Genomic DNA, 15573 nt, shown 5'->3' on the forward strand with positions numbered 1-15573 from the left:
AAATATACGTAGTAGGTAATCACAGCCCCATACCCACATTTTATATATATATATATATATATACTAGCTTTTTAGTAGAAGAAATAGCTATAACCCTTTGACTGCTATTTCTAAATTCGGTATGTGGTAAGGCAACTCGTTGCTAAACCCTTATTGCTTAGTATTACTTAAATTTTCCTCGAATGAGGCTTTTACATGCCGAAGACTACTTGGTGTAATTGATAATTTTTCCAAATTAATTAATTTCACCCTTCATTATTACGGATAACTATATATATATATATATATATATATATATAATAAACCTTTACATATATAAATAACGTGAAATACACGAAGGGACGAACATAAGAGACAGACGGGTCATTCAAAGCCTTCGTTCTTCAGTCAGAAACCGATTCATCATTGCAAATTTCGGCTGTTTAATTCTGAGATCTGCCCTGAATCGGCCAGCCCCAGAAGGAAAAAGGTAGATAATAGTTAGTGGGCTATTATGAGATGTGTGTGTACATGTACGTATATGCATATGTATGTAGGTAAATAGATATGAATGTAAACAGATAGACATATACACAATCTATATATATATATATATATATTGATAGATAGAGAGAGAGACTTACAACACACACACACACACACACACACACACACACACACACACACACACACACACCCATATATATATATATATATATATATATATATATATATATATATATATATATATATATATATATATTTATACACACATATGCATACATACACGAGGTGGAGGTGAAAAGTTCCTGGCTTTAAGGGTTTCAGAAAGGCCTACTTTCCTGAAACCCTTCCGAGTTCTTGTACAGGGCTTAGAAAAATTTAAGGATCGTTGCGGTGTGTGAATCTGAGATGGGACTATGTTGAATAAAATCATAATTAACTGATCCTCCTGTATTTTCTTTTACCCAAAGCCAGGAACTTTTCAGTACCCCCTCTAGTGCGTGCGCGTGTGTGTAATGTACTATTCTATGATGGTAAGATCAACAAAAAATTGTGTAGTGAAAGATAAATATTATTTAATAGACACAATGCCAAATAATGAATTATAACACGTGTAACATCTCCGCACAGTCAACCATATAGTATAACGAACTAAAAACTGAATGAGAGAAGAAATGCGAAAACTCGAGAAAGAAGCGTATAGAAAACGTAGAAGGTTAAAAAACAGAAAACGAAAAAGTAAACAGAAATAGGTGAAAATTTAGACCTTAAATTACAAGACTGCAAAAAAAACATACCAACAAATCAATTAGATATAGGCGGAATTTTCCAATCGTTCAAAAGGAACTTAGACATATGTTTACAAGCGCTGAAAATTTCAAACCTAGAGCTCAGTAGTGAGTTAGAAATCTTAGACCTGAAAAGAATCTGAGCTCTTTCAGCTAAGCATAGCTTACATTTATATATATATATCAGAATAAAGTGTCATTAATAAAGCATTATTAGTCCAGGCAAAATAGTTCTCAAGTACTCTGCTAATACAAATACACCTGACTAACAAAAGGTTAGTATAGAATTCCAGGTGATCCTAAGGCGAGATCCAAAATCGAAGTCCATCACTGGTCGACTTAGTAAATCCATGGTTATATTTCCCCAGAGAGATATACAAGAAAAGTCATAAATAATGGTCTTTATATGATTTATTTGTGCATCATAGACTTAAAGCTGTTTCTCAGATGCGAACGACATAAACAAATACTATAATCTTCAGAGCCTGCACACCGATGCGAAACGTGCGGGTTCTAAATATGATAATGATTTATTAAGTTCGTTCAATTTTATAAATTGAGCAAACGGAACTATGAATGCACTTATGACTTACATCTTAGAAACAGTTATAAGTCTACAATGCACAAATAAGGAAATATGTATAGCCCATTATTTTATGCCTTTTCTGGTATATGCGCGTGTGTGTGTGTGCATGTATGTATATATGTATGTATGTATGTATATATACACACTCTCACATGTATGTATGTATGGATATTTAGAAATTTACGTTTATATATACATGTACATATATTCGAATGTATATATGTGTGTATGTAGGTTCACACACCTATATATATATATATATATATGTATGTACACACGCACGCATGCACACACGTATTTACGTGTGATTTGTGGGGCGGGGTGCTTGTATAATATTCTTATATGCAGGCATGTCTCTTAACCAAAGAAGATACTGTCCTCATTGAACAACAAGAGATTGTTTTCCATTCCAAAATATCATCACCACATTCTGTCACTATCGGAATATACAGTAAGTCCAGCTGTCAATAATTTTCTTGTTTGTTTCTCTGGCACTCAGCATTTCCTCAGAATTATAAATAAAAGACTACTAAGAATGGTGGTCGTTTATATTTCCATATATATTTATTTACCGATGGTCATTTTTGATTAGGCTTAAAAGAACAGATATGCATCTCGTTGAACTCAACTATCTGCTTGTCTGGCTCTCTTTCTGACCTATGTCAAATCTCTCCCTCGCTCTCTTCCCCCTTCTCTCTTTCTCTCTCCCTTTTTGTATATGTGTATGTGTATTGGATTGCCCTAAAAGTCCACACATTTTTAAAACAAAAACAAGACACAAGTTTTAAACACAAAGTAATTTATTCAACCAATGATATAGTTTCATTCCAGTATCTTCTGCCATCTTGTAAGCAGATTCGTTATTTTCTGTTTTAAGAATTTCCTGCCTTTACCAGCGAAATTTTACAACCACTTCAAAGTTGAACGTCCGTGCATTCAATGAATTTTGAAGAGACTGAAACACGTGGAAATTTGAAGGCACAAGATCGGGCGAATATGGAGAGTGAGGCAAAACTTTTACATCTGCATAGAAGTATGCGGTGTGACATTGTCGTGATGAAAGGCAATGCCCTTACAATTAAAAAGTGCTGGTCCTGTCTATAGAAAGAAGCTCGTAAAAAACAACACTTTTCCAATCCCACCAAATTTCGGATGAAGTTCTGCTTTGGAGGTTGTTTGTGGTGGTTTTCCCCACTTCCTCCGTGAGCGTTTGCTCTTCACATTGTTATAGACGACCTATTTGTCGTCCCCTGTAGACCATTCTCTTCAAGAAAAGGGTTATTTTCTTCACGTCGTTTCTGCAACGAATTGCAAACGGAAATCCATTGAGCGAGATTAGCCTCAATCAGTTGATGTGGGACCCGAACATAAAACCTGATGGCGTAACCAAGTTAATGCAGATGGTTTTCAACACTCGATTTGTTTATTTGGAGAATATCTGCGATCATCCTGGTCGTACAACGGAGGCTTCATACACAAGTGTATGAATGTTCAGTTATATGTATATATACACACAGACAAACAAACAAGCAAACAGATCATAATGGATAAGCTCATCAGTTTCGGAGAATTCTCGGCTCTTGCGATTATTTCCCCTTTTTTCATTCAGCATCAGTCGCAATAGTCTCCAGGTGTTTGTTTATATTCTCTCAAAACGGTGATAATTTTAATAAATTAACTTTTCATTAACTTTTCAACACACCCTCATATATAGATATCCATATCTATAAATACCCTCAGAGTTATCGTTGAAAGGGATTGAAAACTGCAGTGAAATATAAGGCAAATAGAGTAAGAGCAGTTATATCACCACTGACTGGAAGTGGAAGTGGGTTCAAGTATTGCTTCACCAATACCAACATGTAAAGATGTGATGATATTTGTAAATTCATTGGAACAACCAACTTTTCTGAGAATTGTCCATAGCATATCGCAACTGAATCAAAAGTCTTAGTGAAGCCATTGAAGCAATGATAGAGGTCAAGTCACTGCTCAATTCATTTCTCTTGTAGTTGACAAGCAGAAAATATCACATCATTGGTTCCTCTCCCACTCTAAAAACTTGATTGAGTCTTGGGAAGAAAAGATGCCCGACTATGTTGAATGAAATGACCAAGAATAATTCCACTCAATATTTTCCCTACTAAGAAGAGAAATACCTGCAGAATTACCATGTAAATCTTTACCATCTTTTCCTTTGCTCAACATTTTCAGTAATTTATCTCTCCAATCCCTGATGAAACTACCTGCATATTATGTTCAATATTCTTCAGAAAACTAAACATTCTGTTTTGCCCTACTTTCAGCACTTCTGTTGGAGAGTCATAAATACCAGGAGCTTTTACATTTTAAGTTTGCATAAAGCATCTCTTACTTCACTGAAAGCATTTTAATTGGTATGCGATGAATGGGACCTAAATATAAATCAATCAGTGTTTGATGAGTAATTTAGCAAGTCAGTAAAATATTCTTGCCACTGCTGAAAGATTTTATTTGAACCGTTAATACAGCTATTGCAATACTAAAGGCTATTAGGAGCACAGGAAATTGAGTAAGGACCATAAATTTAATATATGAAGAGATGAAGATTCATGGTTGAGCCAATTTTGAACTCAAAACTGTAATGATAGCACTCTTTCTCTCTCTTTTCACTTGTTTCAGTCATTTGACTGCGGCCATGCTGGAGCACTGCCTCTAGTTGAAATCGACCCCAGAACTTATTCTTTGTAAGCCTAGTACTTATACTATCGGTCTTTTGCCAAACCACTAAGTTACGGAAACCTAAACACACCAGCATCAAACGATGTTGTGGGGACAAACACAGATACACAGCATATACACACACATACATATATATATATATATATATATATATATATATATATATACGATGGGCTTCTTTCAGTTTCCGTCTACCAAAGCCACTCACAAGGCTTTGGTCGGCCCGAGGATATAGTAGAAGAGACTTGCCCAAGGTGCCACGCAGTGGGACTGAACCCGTAACCATGTGGTTGGTAAGCAAGCTGACTGCCATTAACAACTTGTAATCATTAGCTATCGGCTAGAAATAGCAGCTAAATCACATCTCAATCTACCACCTTAAAATGAGGAATGGCGCACTGGATTGTCGGATTCTGTAGACATTGTTTAAATAAAAAGGTGAATGATCATGGCTGGGATGCCTTTGGTCAGGTCAGCTCAAATCATAGCTGATTGACGGAAAAATGACAAGAGCAATTAACAACCATCAGGTACACTTTTACATGCTACACATGTAACAGATCTATACTGTGATTTAAACTTGGAGCCTCTTGGTTTCCAAACACAAAACTGGTATTTTATCATGTTAGTAAAAATCTGACCATTGGTTTACTAGGAATTTTTAGAATTTGTTCAAAACAACTAACAGGTATAATGATGTCAAGAAAAATCTAACCAATGATCTCTCTCTATATAAACGGCAGTTTGTCTGTGTGTGTTTCTGTAACCGATTCTGATGAAACTTGACACACACATAGCCCAATGTCATAATTCAAAACTAACGCAGCGAAAATTTTGAAAAGTTCCCTCAGTTCTGAAAAAAATCGATAAATTCGACATGGGGTCGAGAATCAGAAACACAAACCACAGACTGTCTAGGGGACGCAACTCCACCTTTTTAACTCTCAAAAATAAATTTACCATAATTTTTTTTTCATCTTTTTGCTATTTTTTGGCTATAACTCTCTAAAAATGCTTTATAGTTATTTCCCTTACAAACCCGAGCAACGCCGGGCGATACTGCTAGTATTCAATAAATACACATTATATTATCATATTCTTTGAATGATGTCAGCAAAAATTCTATTAAATTCCAAATTGTTGATTGAAAATCAGCAGAGCTTTAATTCTGCTAAAACACAGCTTATAAAGAGTATCAAACAACAGACAGTAACACAGAGATGAGCACAATAACAGACAGACCTGATCAGGTCACCAGTTGGTAAGCGGCAAGCTGATGCTTGGTGACATGATGTAGGATCAGCTAACAACAATAGAAACTGATAAGAGTCATGAATGATGAAACATGTAGTAAGTAGCTTGTTTACCTACCACATGGTTCCAGGTTCAGTCCCACTGCGTGGCACCTTGGGCAAGTGTCTTCTACTATAGCCTCGGGTCGGCCAAAGCCTTGTGAGTAAATTTGGTAGACAGAAACTGAAAGACACCCATCGTATATATGTATATATATAAAATGTGTGTGAGTGTGTGTGTGTCTGTGTTTGTCCCCCCCCCCCCAACATCGCTTGACAACCGATGCTGGTGTGTTTACGTCCCTGTAACTTAGCGGTTCGGCAAAAGAGACCGATAGAATAAGTACTAGGCTTACAAAGAATAAGTCCCAGGGGTCGATTTGCTCGACTAATGGCCAAAGTCAAATGACTGAAACAAGTAAAAGAGAGTAATAGATACTACCATCAAAACACCAACAGAACTTCTGTCATGCAAGTCTGTTTTAACAACCTGACTCTCAGCAAAGAAATGAATGCTACACTGACTGCACCATTATATCAACATTCATCACTTCACAGAAAAATCCCTACATAATGTTGTGAAATTAACTGTTTTCTTGATCTTTTTTCTTTTTGCATTTGGTTTTTTCATTCTAAAGTAACGAAAAATATTTGATTAAGGACCGATTCCAACTCACATACATTTCGTCAACTCTAGCTTATCTTTTTTTTTTAAAGGAAGCACTCCGTCGGTTACGACGATGAGGGTTCCGGTTGATCCGAATCAACGGAACAGCCTGCTCGTGAAATTAACGTGTAAGTGGTTGAGCACTCCACAGACATGTGCACCCTTAACGTAGTTCTCGGGGATATTCAGCATGACACAGAGAGTGACAAAGCCGGCCCTTTGAAATACAAGGTACAACAGAAACAGGAAGTAAGAGTGAGAGGAAGTTGTGGTGAAAGAGTACAGCAGGGATCACCACCATCCCCTGCCGGAGCCTCATAGAGCTTTTAGGTGTTTTCGCTCAATAAACACTCACAACGCCCAGTCTGGGAATCGAAACTGCAATCCTATGACCGTGAGTTCGCTGCCCTAACCATTGGGCCATTGCGCCTCCACGTCTAGCTTATCATCATACCGTTAAATACATGAGCCTACAAGCAGCAAAGTCTCTATGCAGTCATGCAATTTACTAGAAATAACAACCAAATCTCCCTCACTTTACACCTTACCATCATACTTCATTAAAGAACAATTTACACACGTCAGCATTTCAAAAAAAAGTCATTCGACGTGCTAGTAATAGCAACTAAATCTCTTTCAAATTACACTCTACCATGGAAAGATATAGTGGATGTATTATTATTATCATTATTATTATTATTAGATGGAAACTGAAAGAAGCCCGTCGTATATATGTATGTTTGTGTGTCTATTTATCCCCCCAACACTGCTTGACAACCAATGCTGGTGTGTTTATGTCCCTGTAACTTAGCGGTTTGGCAAAAGAGACCGATACTAGGCTTACAAAAATAAGTCCTGGAGTTGATTTGCTCAACTAAAGGTGATGCTCCAGCATGGCCACAGTCCCAACTGAAACAAGTAAAAGAGTAAGGCTGTAAGCTGGCAGAATCGTTAGCAGGCAGGGTGAAATGCTTACCAGTATTTCATCTGTCTTTACATTCTGAGTACAAATTCCGCCAAGGTCAATTTTGCCTTTCATCCTTTCAGGGTCAATAAATTAAGTACCAGTTAGGTACTGGGGTTGATCTAATCAACTGGTCCCCTCCCCCAAAATTTCAGGGCTTGCGCCTAGAGTAGAAAAGAAAATACATTGGATGATGTAGTTCTGACGTCATAAACATAATCTTTCATCTTTTTCTTGTAACGATCATTGAAGTGCGGCCATGCTAGGACATCACCTAGATAATACATGGAATAATGTCTGAAAATATCAGTTTCCATCTACCAAATAGAATTCTTTGTTCTCTGAATAGAAGACACTTGCTGATGAATGGATATGACCAGTTAAGTGCTCATCATCATTATTTAACGTCCACATTTCCATGCTTACATGGGTACGGTGGAATTTATAATGGTAGATTTTTCCGCAGCCAAATGCCCTTCCTATCTATAAACAAGGTAATATTTCCCCATGGAAATAAATGATGAGCTTTTTTTCATCAATTTCCATCTACCAAATTCACTTAAAAGATTTTTGGTTGGCCAAGGGCTATAGCAGAAGAAACTTGCACAAGGTACCACGTAGTGGGAGTGAACCTGGAACCATGTGGTTGGGAAGCAAGCTTTTTAAAACATAGTCACACCTTCACCTGTTTAAATAAATTTTCTGACAAGCACACAAGGTCAGATATTGGATGTGGGGGGCCTATAGATTTTATTGATCTCCAGTATTTTATTAGTACATCTATCCTTGTTTATCATGAATGTTTCGTTTTGGGATTTGGTTTTCAAGATTCTTTATATGAGTTCGTGTGTCGAAGCATATTCTGTTGTGTCTGGAGGAGAGTATTTTCTTTTTTTGTGCCTTACAATTTAACACACTCACCGGTAAAATTTCCACTTATTTCTTATTTCTATTTTCCTAAAATTTTCATTGCATCTTGCAACCTTTTCAATAGTCTTATTGAAAAGACTATTGAAAAAGTTGCAAGACGCAACAAAAATTTTAGGAAAATAAAATAAGAAATAAGTGGAAATTTGGAAATTTTACTGGTGAGTGTGTTAAATTATAAGGCACAAAAAGAAAATGACTCTCCCCAGACACAACAAAATAATAGAATATATGAGGAAAAACAGGTCTTGTCCCAAAACCTCAACTTGTCCTCCTAATTTACCCAAATAACACCTCCAAACAATTTTTAAACACACATAATGATAGTGTTTTACGGTTGGTCTAATATTTAGAGTAAAATTTATGATCAGTAAACAACAAATACAATCATCTCCATTCTTTGTTTGGATTAAACGCTTTTATATTTTTTCCATTCACTGGTGGCATGTTGATGAGTACATTGTATGTAAATCTATATAAAAAATACCCTAATACAAGGCCTGAAATTTGGGGGAAGGATCCAGTTGATTACATCGACCTCAGTGCTTAACTGGTACTTATTTTATTGACCCCAAAAGGATGAAAGGCAAAATTGACCTTGGCAGAATTTGAACCCAACACATATAGATAGATGAAATGCCAATAAGCATTTTCTCCAGTGAGCTAATGATTTAACCAGCTCACCACCTACTTAAATAATAATAATCCTTTCTATTATAGACACAAGGCCTGAAATTTGGGTAAGGGGCATAGTCGATTACATTGACCCCAGTATTCAACTGGTACTTAATTTATCGACCTCAAGAAGATGAAAGGCAAAGTTGACCCTGGCAGAATTTGACCTCAGAACACAAAGATGGGCAAAATGCGGCTAAGTATTTTGTCCGATGTGTTAACAATCTTGGCAGTTCACCACCTTAATAATAATAATCCTTTCTACTATAGGAACAAGGCCAGAAATTTGGGGAGAGGTGGCTAGTTGATTACATTGATCTCAGTACATATCTTGTACTTATTTCATCAACCCCAAAAGGATGAAAGACATAATTGTCCACAACAGGTTTTCAACTCAGAACATAAAGAACTAGAACAAATACTGCCAGTCTGACACTCTAATGATTCTGCTAAAAGCCCTAGGCACAAGGCCTGAAATTTGGGGGAGGGGACTAGTTGATTAGATCAACCCCTATGCTTAGAAGGTTTATTTTACTGATTCTGAAAGGATGGAAAGCAAAGTCAACCTCGGTGGATTTTGAACTCAGAACGTATGAAATACCGCTCAGCATTTTGTCTGGCCTGCTAACAATTGTGCCAACTTGCTCCCTTCTTAAATAAGAAGAATCCTTTCTACTAAAGGCACAAGACCTGAAATTTTGCTGGAGGGGACCAGTCGATTATATCAACTCCAGTGTTTCACTGGTACTTAATTTATCGACTCCAAAAGAATGAAAGGCAAAGCTGATCTTGACAAAATTTGAACTCAGAACATAAAGACAGATCAAATACTGCTAAGCATTTTGTCTGGGGAGCCTTAATCAGTAGATTTGTAAATTTAGGAAGCCAACAAAATATGGCTGACAAGCAGGAAACAGATGTGTACAATTGTTGTTGGCATTTAGCCCCAGGCCAGTTGTCAATGATCAGACCTTATTATGAAAGGCATTGCAATTGTGACAATTCCATCTGTTTTCAGAGATGATAGAATGGGATTGGAGAGAAGGCTGGTCAATATTTCTAGCAGCATTGTCAAGAATGTTGGAAATGGATTAGGCGTGTGTGTTTATACATATACATATATAAATATTGAGACCCCTTCGGTCATGGCTGACCGTGGGCTTGCATCTGGAAAGTTACCCTCCCAGGCACAAGTCTGGGCAAGGTTGTTTATGGAAGACCAGCAGTCGTCCATGCATACCGGCGTCCCCTCTCCACACCACCAGTGTTATCCAAGGGAAAGGCAAATACTGATACAGCTTGGCACCTGTGACGTCGCAACTCATTTCTACAGCTGAGTGAACTGGAGCAATGTGAAATAAAGTGTCTTGCTCAAGAACACAACACACAGCCTGGTCCGGGATTTGAACTCACAACCTCACGATTGTAAGCTCGATGCTCTAACCACTGAGCCATGTGCCTTCACATACATATATATGAGAGAGAGAGACATGTAATTACACACATGCTCTTTTCAGACTCTTCCTTCTCTCTGGACCTTTCTTCTTTCCTGACAAAGAACCATGCTTGAAATCTCACACCTTTCTCTTTTCCATCTGAAACTGACCATCAACCTAATACATTCACTGAGTAAATCCTTCTGACTTTTGTTTTATTTTTTTGCCTATATGTATACATGTCCCAAACTCTCTTCCAACATCTATATCACTTTGGAACATATCACCTTTACACAACCAGTTGCTACCTTCCTCAACTTCCGTCCTTCTTTCTCATTTTCATCCTTTCCCTTGTCCTCTACCATACTTCATCTTAACACCTGTCATATCTGCTATCATTCCCAGCACCCTCTAATATCTACTACCATGCCCACTCACAATAGCCATCTTTATGTACCTCTACATCTATCTCCCCAGCATTCATATGCTTTGCTTTATCACCCTGTATCTTTGATCCATTTCTATCTATCTCACTTTACCCCTAATCCCATACAGATATTTCCCATCAAGCCACACTCCCACTCATCACTCACTATATTCACCTCAACTCCTATCTCTCATCTGTTACTCTTCCTTCACACTCTCATAACAGCCGCCCCCTGCTGATCCACTGCCCATATCATTTATCTCATCACTATCATCTCATCTTCTTCCCAGCTACTCCCACCTACCCTTATATAATGTAGAGTAACCATGTATCTTCTCCTTAGCAAAGCACCTCTGCTTGTCCCTGTCATAAAACCACCTCTCCCCTACTTAGTGGAGGGGATCCCTCAATTCATTTTTTTTCCTCTCTTGCAAGTTACTTTCCAACCTCACAAGTGCCAGTTGCACTAAAAACCACCCTATACACATTGTAAAGTAGTTATTATTAAAGAAGGGCATCCAGTTGTAACAGACGCTTAGTGAAATTCTCTCTCTCTCTGTTATATATAACATAAATACAGACGTAACAGGTAACAGCTAGCCTTCGGCTGTTTGGACCCTGTTGTGTCCACTACTCTGATTGGTTGGTATTGGTGCAATTTGTCTCTTGCTCTATTGTGCGCCAATGTGCAACCCAACCAATCGCAGCCTTCTGATAAGGTCCCATGACACAGTTTTTCTAGAGCTCCATTTGAGCCTATAATTTGCTATAAAACTTTGATTCCTGTTGTAGTCTCTTTCTATGCTCTGTATTTTATCTCACATGCATACACCCTTGTTTGTAGACACATACACTTTATGTATGCATGACGGCCTGTCTATTATTATTATATATGTACTATGTCACACACACAGACACACACTCTGCTAACACATAAATAAAACCTTTCTCTTAACATTCTACGGTTGTGTCTTCTTTCTTTCCTTTCTGGCACTCATACTCATTTATCCTTTTTGCTTTTATTGCAAGCGACCGTGCAGTGTATTAAAGGAGTCATTCATTCATCACCTCTCCTTTCGCACGGTCATTCTACACAGTCAGAGTAACCAAGCCAAAGCTGACATGCAACATAATGCAGCTCAGTGGCACACCAAATCCTGTTAAACTATCCAACTTGTGCTAACATGGAAAACGAATGTTAAATAATGATAATGATGGTACATGTCTCACCAGCTTCCTCATCATTTCAACTTCCACTTTCCTCACAAGTTAATGTTTTCTCCATAGCTGAACATGGTTTTCATGGAAGACTGAAAGCAAACAACACTGCTTGTATGACAATGACACTCATTTACAACTATTGAACGATACCAAGCCAAGGGTGTACTCACAAACATATGACCAGCTTCTTTCAGTTTTTGTCTACCATCATCTACCAGATCCATTCACAAGGCTCTGGTCAGCCAAAGACAAACAGTTGCCCCAGATGCAGCATACTGGAATTGAACCCAGAAGCATATGGCTGAGAAGCAAACTCCCTGACCACATAGCCATGCTGAGAGAGGGGTGGTCAGACAGACTGTGTGTGTGTGAGTGTTTGCGTGTGTATACAAATAAAAGGGTTGTCTTTCAAATGAACAAACAGGTGAAGTATGGGCAAGTTAGAGAAACACAGAAAAATATTTGAACAATTAATTTAGCTTTCTTCAAATAAGGTTTTTATTATTCCACTCCACATATATTTTTAATATTAACCAGCATTATTATTTGTTTTGCTTGTTTGTTGTTTTTCTTTTTTTTTTCAAATATATCCATTTATTTAATTATTTTCATTTTTGCTTAATTGTTCATTATTAACTGTTTCAGTAACAACAAGGAAATATATATATACATATATATATATATATATATATAGCCAACTTCCATATAACACAGAAAATTCCAGTTTGAATTGTTAAACAGACAGAAAAATCATTCTCAATGTCAAGAAAGGGATAGAGTGGGGCAGAAATATGTGTGTGTGTGTGTGTATGTATATATATATATGTATGTATGTGTGTATGTATATATATATATATATATGTATGTATGTGTGTATATATATATATGTATGTGTATATAATATATATATATATGTATATATATATATATATATGTATATATATATATATATATATATATATATATATTATATCTATATATATATATATATATATATATATATATATATAGTATGTGTATATATATATATATATATATATATGTATGTGTATATATATATATATATATATATGTATGTGTATAATATATATATATAATATATGTATGTGTATATATATATTATATATATATGTATGTGTATATATATATATATATATATATGTATGGTATATATATATATATATATATGTATGTGTATATATATATATATATGTATATATATATATATGTATGTGTAATATATATATATATATATATATGTATGTGTATTATATATATATATATATATATTGTATGTGTATATATATATATATATATATATATATATATATGTATGTGTAATATATATTATATATATATATATATGTATGTGTATATATATATTATATATATATATATATATATTATGTATGTGTATATATATATAATATATATTATATATATATATATATATATATTATGTATGTGTATATATATATATATATATATGTATTTTATATATATATATATATATATATATATATATATATATATATATATATTATATATATATATATATATATATATATTATATATATATATATATGTATGTGTGTATATATATATATATATATATATATATATATATATATATATATTTTATATATATATATATATATATATATATATATATATATAAAGGTAAATATAAATAAAAAAAACGCGTAAGAATATTCAACCCCTTTCCTAAATTGGTTTTGATCGCTTAAACTCTAGTAATTATTGATGTAATCTCTGGTTTATTATTTAATTCTTTATTCTCTCTTTTATTCCATAACAATTTCTGTCGAAAAGTTTCCTCTTTAACCAACAATGTTTCTTCCTTAGTCACTAGGAAGAAAGAACATGTACAGAATGGAAAAAAAAAAATATTTCAAACATTTTCTTTTACAAATATAATAATTAAAAAAAAAAAAAAAAAAAAAAACAGAATTCGGGATTTTGTTCCATTTATGAGGGTTTCAACTGTGATGACTAAATACAATTCTATGATCCTCATAAGTAGTGAAAAAGACCAAGAATTAGTGTGTAGTTTACATTTTATTATATAATTCATTAACTTTTCAAATTTTTTTAAAATTTTATTTTATTTTTATTTAATTTCCTAGATGGGGGAAGATACTGAAGGGAGAGAAGGTTTTTTTTTTTTAGATTTGTGGGAGGGAGTGAATGGATGACATAATTATTGTGTATTTAATAGTGGCAACAGGATCATCATTATCGTCATCATCATCATCATCTTTGCAACAAAAAAAATTTACTGTGGACAATGAAAATAATAATAATAATAATAAAAATATTAATAATAATTATTATTATTATTATTGATATAATGTGTTCTTGGAACAATAGAATTACATGTATGTCTTTAACACGATTAGTTTACTTGCTCAACAGAAAAATATAAAACAAGATCAAATAGGACCAGGGGTTAGGGGCTAAATTGGAAGATTGCACTAAAAGTGATTTCATAAAAAGTATCAGCATACATGATATGTGTGTGTGTGTGTGTAAAGATACATATACACACAAATACAAACTGCACACATATGCACAATACACACATACATATATATAATGCATGTAAGAATACACACACATATGTATGTATGTATATATATACAATTATATATACACATACATACACACATATATTACACATACGCAGATTAAAATGCACATATATATAATACATGCGTGTGTATGTGTGTGTGTGCATATATATATATATATATATATATATATGAAAAAGAGAGGAAAAAAGAACATTCTTGTTTTAGAAGTGAAGCAAAGCTAAATTCCAATGACATGGCTGGCAAGAAATTATATATATATATATATATATTAATATATATATATATATATATATATATATATATATATATATATACATATATATATATACACATATATATATACACATGCACACACATACACACACTATATATATATTAATATATATACATATATAAAGATATATATTATATATATATATATGCATATATACATATATCTCTATGTGTGTATGTCTATATATATATATATATATATATATATATATAATATATATATATTATATACACACATATATATATGTAACACACACACAAATATGCACACAGACACACACATATCACATACATGCACACATATATTTACTATTAAGATCTCACCCACCCTCCCTATCCTCTCCACAAACAGTCTTATATTTTCCTTGTAAAGTTCTGTAAAAGGGAAAATGGGAGTATTTGATTTTGTTCCTTAACATCCTTTTATTAGTATTTTCTTTTCTTTTCATTTTCTGATTTTGGTTCAATAAATTGTCCGTGCTTGTGTGTGTTTGTGTG

The 15573-nt window shown here is 34.3% G+C and overlaps 1 long non-coding RNA gene across 1 annotated transcript in view; it reads left to right on the forward strand.

Moving 5' to 3' along the window:
- Positions 1-12994, forward strand: part of LOC118767344 — a 14976-nt gene extending 1982 nt beyond the window's left edge. Inside the window, exon 2 of the long non-coding RNA XR_005003267.1 lies at positions 12843-12994. This is a non-coding gene — a long non-coding RNA (uncharacterized LOC118767344). The remainder of the gene's footprint in view (positions 1-12842) is intronic.
- The last annotated feature ends 2579 nt before the right edge of the window (positions 12995-15573 follow it).

Source organism: Octopus sinensis, linkage group LG20 (genome assembly GCF_006345805.1).
Source record: "Octopus sinensis linkage group LG20, ASM634580v1, whole genome shotgun sequence".
Taxonomy (NCBI): domain Eukaryota; kingdom Metazoa; phylum Mollusca; class Cephalopoda; order Octopoda; family Octopodidae; genus Octopus; species Octopus sinensis.